Source organism: Neltuma alba, unplaced genomic scaffold (genome assembly GCF_004799145.2).
Source record: "Neltuma alba isolate B1F8T4 unplaced genomic scaffold, ASM479914v2 tig00000972_pilon, whole genome shotgun sequence".
Lineage (NCBI taxonomy): Eukaryota > Viridiplantae > Streptophyta > Magnoliopsida > Fabales > Fabaceae > Neltuma > Neltuma alba.
In genome coordinates, this window is record NW_021632277.1 from 13,245 (window position 1) to 22,046 (window position 8,802).

The 8,802-nt window shown below is 34.7% G+C and overlaps 1 pseudogene; it reads left to right on the forward strand.

Annotated features, from left to right (window-relative positions):
- The first annotated feature begins 490 nt into the window (after positions 1-490).
- Positions 491-4,771, forward strand: LOC114749364 (2-(3-amino-3-carboxypropyl)histidine synthase subunit 1 pseudogene; annotated as a pseudogene).
- Positions 4,772-8,802: the final 4,031 nt, after the last annotated feature.

An 8,802-nucleotide genomic window follows, 5' to 3' on the forward strand; every position in this document is an offset into this window, starting at 1 on the left:
TATATATTAATGTGTAATTAGAATAAGAATAAAACTTATGTCAAGTTTATAGGTAAATTTATAAGTGCCTATATGCATTTTATTAATTAACAAATACAAAATAGTAAGTGAACTTGCAAATGCACATACATATTTTAACAACTAATAATAATAAAGTAGTAAGTGTTCACATAAAAATTTATAAATCCTAATTTGAATTATAAAAAATAATACGATTGCACGTATACATTTTAGCAACTAATAGTACTAAAATAATAAATGTGATTGAAAAAATATTGATAGAATAAATATAAGTAATAATTTGACCTAAGTTTTGCCCATATAATAATTATATAAATTAATTATTTTTTTGACCAGCAAAATTAATTATTAATCTACGGCTTAAAGCACTTGTTCACAGGATGACGTAATCATCTTTAGTTTTTGCTTGGCGAAAGGTAATTGATATTTCCCATTATTTCTATTTATTCATGTATCATCTTTGGTTCGCGGCTGCAGTGCTCAGACGGTGAGACCATTGGAGCTTTCTTTCTTCTTTTTCAGGCGTCTGCGTTTTCCATCATCCTCCTTCCTTGTTTCTGCGAGACGCTCGGTGTGCGAGGTAAGCTTGAACCCCTCTCCTTCTTTACTGTTTTGTGGTGAGGGTGTGTGTAGCATATCTTGATTTCTCTTTCTAATTGTGTGGTGATATATGTGTGAGAGATTAAGGCACTCTTTCCCCTGCAATTGATCATCCGAGATGAGAATGAAATTGGGATTCTTTGAACTACAATGTTATGGAAGTAGTTTATTTGAGTAGCCACTTTCGTTGAAATATTGGTTGTTGCAAGAGAAGGAGAACATGGGTTCTGTTTATCTTTAAGTTAAATGTTGTTCTGAAAGTAATTAGGGGACATGGTGACCTAATGTGGAGAATTGAAATTGTTTCGTAGAAAAGTGAGTTGAATTTTATAACTTGATTTTTTTAAGTGCACGCAAGGTGTTCGTGAGATTGTGTAGGAGAGGAATTAAAGTTTAAATGAATATCTAGATATGATTTAAAGGATCATAGACCAGATTATGGACTTGGGAAGTCAATTTGGTTCTTGAAGAGCTATGATTGGTAGACTACATATGAGTATGATAAGGGTTATGATTTATGCTTTAGTTACCATGAGATGTTTGGACGAAATAAGGGTTATTTGCTCTTCTATATTGAAAATTTGGGTAAGGAGTCTATTATTCATTCTGGTTTCTGCATTTCTCTCCTTGTTTGTTAATCTATTTCTATTTAATTTCCTCTACCTTCCATTGCTATAACTAATATGCCTGATTGCTGCAACTTATTGGGCCTATTTCAAAAGTTTCCTTTGCTGAATTTCAAACTTGAAACAGGGTAGAAAAGTGTCGGTCGTCAGCAGACATTAAGGAGATAGGATTTTTTTAATTTTTTATTTGGTACTTTTATTCATAATATTTTCTGTAGCATTTGAATGTAAATAACACGAGGTACTGATTAATTTTGTCTAGCGGGGATTCCTAAAAGTCAAGGAGATGATAAAATTGAAGGGGTTCCTATAATGGAGAATGTCTTAATAGATAATCAATTCATGGGTGCCATAGGAAATCATCAGCTTTTTGTAAGTCCTCGTGACAGGAATGCCTGAGTACTTCCTTGTAGACCTTTTAAAACATTGTGAAATTTTAGAAGACCTTTGGGATGATCACAATTCTGTATGGCATCACCATTGGCAGTATGAGAGAAACCGTGGGAATTGAAGGAGCAATGGGTTTAGATGTGACCATAATCAGTCAAGTAATATAACCAAGGCGCTAAGGCCTTCTCAGATTAATTAGTTTGCATGGAGGATTATTTTTAATGGTCTGACATGAGTGACATGTAATTTGTCCACTTTGCTAAATTGTAAAAATGAAGCTTGTGGTGTCTGCTATAGAATATTGGTAAATTGTTCATTTACTTTGAGCACATCTTGACTTGGATTTTTGAGAACTTCTACCTTTGGCAATTATTTCTTTGCATTAAGCAACATTTGATATTTTCTTCATTATTGTTTTTCTAAATTATATATGTTCAGTTCACAATGGAAGTTAGTATCCAACCAATGCATTAGATTTTTGCTGCTAATTGAAAGTGTAAACTTCTAGAGAACTTGCGGTTAAAATTTCATTATGCAATATTTGGTTTAACACTCAAAATCTTTGGATGTATTTTGTTAGATTGGAATGATGAATATGAATTTCACTGGACTTCTTGTCTACTGTCCTTTTGTTCTTCAGTCATAATTAATAAATAAATTGAATAATCTAGGCTAGAGAAAAAAATTAGATTAAAGCCTAGATACGATGATGTGTCAATCAATGATTGAGTTTATCAGACATAAATTGGTATCTGGATTATTTCCAAAGTTAGATGATGGCTTTAGCATAAGGCAAGCAGGAGGCTGTTGTGTAATAAATAACGGAAGGTTGGTTAGATAGGGGATTAATAGGAAGTTGTGTTTGTGGGTTAAGAGGCGGTAAATTGGTCATGATACTTAGTCATTATTAGCCCCTGCCTATACAAGAGAATAGAATTGTGATATGAAGCATCCTTAATCTGACTGTCAACTATAACCATGGTCCAGTGAAACACTCTCTCGCCTCTTCTCCCTTTCTTTCTCTTCTCTCTTTCTCTCCCTCTATTCTTTCTATCTCCTTTATTCCCTCTCTATTTCCTCTATTTTCTCTCTTTCCTATCTTTATTCTATATCACGCAAAATAGTTTGTTTGGTGAAATATATGACTATTCCCCATGCACCATATTAGAAGGATATCTTTCCATATTCATTTTTTTTTCTCAAGATTTTGCCAATGTTAAGGCTGGTCTTCATTTTTATCTAGTAAGCACAATCTTCTATGAACTAACCATACTTGTTCCATGTAATTTTCTTGTTTCTTCAGCCTTCTATTTTATTTCTGCTATTAGAAGTTCTTTCCTCTATAGTTCAATTTCAAAATATTTCTTGGTTTTGATTTGCAAGTCCAAGTTTGTGATGATTTCTCAATTCTCATAATGACATGCAGACCTAGAAAAGCAGTGCAATTCAAACATATCAAGGTATTTAAAGAGTTGACAGAAGTGTGAGGGTTCAATTGTTGAAAACAGTTTTTATTGCAGCTCGCTCATTCATGGAGTTGGAGCAACCCAAGCAAATTTGCCATCCATCTCAAGAACCTAACCCTACTAGGGCAAAGCCCACGCCAAAGCGTTTTGTGAAAAGCCAAATCCCAGATTCGATCTTAAATGACTCAGCTCTCAATGCTGCCATATCACTTCTCCCCTCAAACTACAATTTTGAGGTGCACAAATGTGTTTGGCGTGTGAAGTCAACTGGAGCCAAGCAAATTGCCCTACAATTTCCTGAGGGCCTTCTCATGTACTCCCTTGTCCTCTCTGATATCTTTTCTACTTTTGCTGGTGTCTCTCAATGCTTTATTCTTGGCGATGTTACCTATGGAGCTTGTTGTGTAGATGACTTGTCTGCTAAAGCACTTGGCGCTGATCTCCTGATACATTATGGTCACAGTTGCCTTGTACCCATTGATTCCACTACAATTCCCTGCCTTTACATCTTTGTTGATATTAAAATCAATGTTGATCACATGATTGATACTATCAGACTAAATCTTCAATCCAGTGGCAAAAACCTTGTCCTTGCTGGTACAATACAGTTTGCTTCAGCAATTAGGGTAGCAAAACCTGAATTAGAGAAATATGGGTTTAAAGTTTTGATTCCACAATCCAAGCCACTTTCAGCTGGTGAGGTTCTTGGCTGCACAGCACCAAAGGTTGTGTCAAATTCATTTGGTAGTGAGGGTGAAACTGTGGGAGTGTTTGTAGCTGATGGAAGATTTCACCTCGAGGCATTCATGATAGCAAATCCTAAAATTAAGACTTTCAGATATGACCCATATTCAGGGAAATTGTTTCTGGAGGAATACGATCATGTCGGTATGAAACAATCGAGGAAGAGTGCAATTGTGAAATCAAGGGAGGCTCAGAATTGGGGTGTAGTTCTGGGAACCTTAGGTAGGCAAGGGAATCCAAAGATTTTAGAGAGACTGGAAAAGAAGATGAGGGAGAAATGCTTCAATTATACAGTGGTTTTAATGTCAGAGCTAAGTCCAGGGAGGATCTCTCTGTTTGAAGACTCAATAGATGCATGGATTCAGATTGCTTGTCCTCGATTATCAATTGACTGGGGAGATGCTTTTGCAAAACCAGTTTTGACTCCTTTTGAGGCAGAAATTGCATTAGGAATTATACCTGGTTGGTGGGAGAAAACTGTGGTGAAAAATCAGGGTTTTGAAAGTGATTCAGGTTGTTTGAAGAGTGATTCATCATGCGATGACTGTGACTGTGCAGATGCAAAGGAAGATTTTGGTGGAGAATATCCAATGGATTATTATGCACAAGACGGTGGGGAATGGAATTCCTCTTATTTGAAGAAATCTTCTCGTCCCGCAAGAAGAGTGATTACTGTGCCTTCTATTTCTGTTAGGACTAACTCTTAATGTAATGTTTGGCATGTGGAAAAGTGTATTTGAAAAAGGACGTGGGAAATGCACCTAGGAAAAAAAAAATGAAATAATTGAATTTCTTATTCTTTTTTTTTTTTTTTGGTCTGGAAAGCACTTTTCTACGTATCAGACAGTGCATAACAGTTTTTAATTTGTTAAGGACGTCGGATTATGATGTAATGTTAGTTGTTTATTAGTTGCCATTAGATTTGCTTCTTGAGTGAATTTCATCATTGTGGGCGCCATAATACATTTAAAGGGGAAAACTGCAGTTCGCTATTTTGATAAACACAAAAGGGGAAGGTGTATTGAGCCTTAAACAAGGTCATGGGTAGGGGTGAAACACTCGGAAACATGAGTTTGTTGTTACTTTTATTGGGGCCGTACAAACAGTTCAAATTCTTAAAGATGATTGATTTTTAGTTTATCATGGTAATATACTTTTAATTTATAGTAGGTACTAATACTCTAAAATTACAATCAAAATCAAACTTCTGACCTAAGATTTTATTCCAGATAACTTTGCTTTCTGAGTTTTTAATTGTATTAAGTTTACTTTTTGAGAAAGAAACTTAAATTTATTTTTGTATCTGCCATTGGCAAGTCATTGTTAACTGCATGTTGCCTTTAGTTGCACGTTGTATTTAGATTTTTTTTTTTATTGGAAGGAAAGAAGCATTTTTTCATGGGAAGAAAGTCTCTTTCTACACACACACATATAGCTTTCACTTGTAATACTCACATGTAATAAATACTAATATATTTATGAGAATTTAGTTTGCTCCTTCCCCCTCCAAGTTTTAAGCTCTATTCCCCCACCATTTTGTTCCAACCTCTCCCTTCTCCCATTTTTGTTTCTACCTTTCTTCAAATTCTGCATTTAGTTTGCATCTATCTTAATGTGTGTGTATTACATTAGTTTGATATTAGAGCAAGTATGGTATTAGAATAAGGCTTTACATACTCCTGAGCTACTTTTGTTGTTAGAAAACCAAGAAAAACTTGCCCAAAAAGACCCCATACTCTATTTTCATAGTGTTAGGGCCAAAACATCCCTTTCTAGATCTCTAATAACTTAACCAAAACATCCATCAAATGTGCATGGAAGAATCTTGCCAAACCCGTGAATTTTGCTATTCATTGCCGTACATATCGGCAAAGCTCGTTGTGCATGTACTCTGCACGCTCCCCTATTTTGTCATATGACACCATACAGAAACCTCCAAAACCTCATTTCTTGCTTTTGTTTAGTTGTTTCGTGAGGTTTTCTTCATTGCAATCTAACCCAAACATAATAATAATCTATTAAAAGCTTCATTACCTCCTTCCTCAACAATCTATCTTGTATTCAGACCATTAAGCACTTGGGTGTATCAATCCTCAACCACATTTAAGTTGCAAGCATGCTAGATGGGTTGAGTTCATTCAAGAATTCACTCTTGTTGTGAAGCATCTCCTAGAAGTAGTGAACAAAGTAGTCACTGCTTTAAGCCTACAGTCCATTTGCTAAACACGAGGAGTGTCAAACTCGCAACCTTGCGTTCATTAAAGTTTTCATATTTAGGCTATACAGAAATTGGACATTTTATAGTGTAAATTATACTATAAAATTGGCTTTACATTTAGGACTCGAGGAGTAATATTCTTTTTTATTTATTAACAAATTATGTATGTGAAGGTTTGAATGATAATTCTCAATTATATTTCATCAGAATGTTATAACGGAATAAATAGGAAAAAACTACATACATGGAAAAGCTAGGGAGAGAAATATTTGAGAGATATCCTAGCCAAAATAGTAGGATAATCAAATTCAAAAATTAAAACATACTAAATCTGTAACTAAACTTAGATTGTGGTAGAAGAGATAACTAGGTTAACTAGGTCTAAACCTAGGATTAAGCATAGGGTATTGGGCCCAAAGACCATTAGAGTTCGATGCCAACCCCTTAAGCTGGTGAGTAGATATCCTTCATACCCAACTTGCTTTTGAAGAACTTGAACTGGCCTCGATCAAGTGGTTTAGTGAGTACATCTGCCACTTGTAGGTTTGAACGTATAAAATTCAAATCTATTATCTTCGTTTCAACTTTTTCTTTTATGAAATGCCTATCAATATCCACATGCTTGGTTCTATCATGATGAACTGGCTTGTGGACCATTAGAGCTGGGAATCAGGGCCGGCCCGGCCCTCCAGGGCTGGCCCTTCAGGGCTGGCGGGCTTAAAAGGGCCGGCCCTCTAGGGCTGAGATTTTAAAAATACCCCAATTTGCTAAGCCCGGCCCTTAAGCTACAGGGCCAGGGCCGGCCCGCGGGCTTTTGGCCCGTTTAAGAAAAAATACTATTTTTTATATTTATCATATTTTTTTATAAAAATATAAAAATAAACCAATGAAATTATTAATAAAAGACATAAATATGAATAAAATTAAGTCACAAATATAAAATATTATCATATATAAATATTCATCAATATCTAAAAACATCTAAAACATTCATTAATAAGATAACAATATCTAAAAGTTTTATCTATAATGCAATTGTACAATAAATAAACACTATCATTAATCTTTTGAAACTTCATCATCACTATAATTAATTATTTTTCTTCATAAATATGCTTTTCTTTCGTAACAAAAATATCAAGTTTTTCTTCTTTATAAGAATTTTATTTTTAAATTTTGCAATCTAACTATTATTTTACTTTAATGTGAGAAACATTGTTGTTGAAACTCATGAATTTCTAATTCAAATTATAGAATCACAAGTTATATAAGTATAAAAATATTCTACTATCAAATATATATATATATAGTTTAAAAATATCAACACATATAATATAAATCAAATCATTATTAAAGTCCAAATTAACCTATTTTTTAAAAATTTAATTGGATAAATTATTGTCTAAAACTAAATTTAATTTTAAAATGATAATAATAACTAAATATTTGAAATATTATTAACAATGTAAAAAATTAATAACATTAATATTATATAAAAAAAAAAAAATAAAAAATTATAAAAGGGCTTAAAAGGGCCGGCCCGCGGCCCTCCAGGGCCAGCCCTCCAGGGCTTATTTCTCATTTTAAAAGAAAAATATCAAGCCCGGCCCTCATAATTTCAGGGCCTAAAAGGGCCGGCCCGACGGGCTTGGCCCGTTTTCCCGGCTCTATGGACCATTCGTAAAGCTGATTTGCTATCATACCACAACTTTGTAGGTGAGTCTGTTGCAATCTTCAATTCTATTAAGACTCTAGTTAACCATATTCCTTCGCATACTCTATTTGCTAAGGCCCTTAGTTATGCTTCAGCACAACCTCTTGATACAACAGTTTATTTCTTGCTTCTCCATATTACTAAGTTAGCCCATACAAATGTAAAGTAGCCTCTTGTAGATTATCTATCAACTAGATCTCTTCCATGGTCTGTATTTGTCATGGAAGTCACACAAGCAAGCCGCCAAATATTGCTATGAATCAAGTTAAAGGGTTGAGATAGTCTGCGAGGGTTACCTTTATAGGATAGTTTTTCAAAAATTCTCTCATAGCTTGGTAAAACAGGCCCTTTTCAAGTAAAATGATGTCCCCAGTCACCAATTTTCATTAAGTTACACAGATAAATTTTGTCATTCAAGGTTTTGCATCTATTGAAATTAATAGGAGCCCCTCCCTTCTTATGTACTTCTCCCTTTATGTCGTTCAAATCACCTATCATAGCCTAAAGTTCCCTCATATCTCTTGCCAAAACCTCCATACTTTCCCAAAACAACTTCTTCTCCTTTTCCCTTGGACTAACATAGGCCACAGTGAGAACCAAGCCTCCTCCCCAATGTACTTAATAGACAGGTGAGCAAATTGATGATCCTGTGAAACAAGATCAATTAATACCTTAAAGTCCCTCCAAGCAATCCATATTCCTCTAGAAAAGCTAAGGCCAGGGATCGTGATCTACTTCTAAAACCCCATCTTCTGGAACAAAACTTTTGCTCTTTGCTGGTTTACTCGTGTCTCCAGTAAACCTGCTATATCAAGTCTTTTATCATCCACTACCATTTTTAAATTTCTACTAAACTTGAAACTACCAACACCTCGACAATTCCATATCATAATTTTTTGATTCATAATCATTAAAAAAATGACAAGAAGAGGGAAACTCAATCAAGATGCATTGTGGCCACCTCCCCCAATTGGCCTTGCTCCTCTATTTCACCTTGCTTTCCTCCAACCCTCATCATAGTCC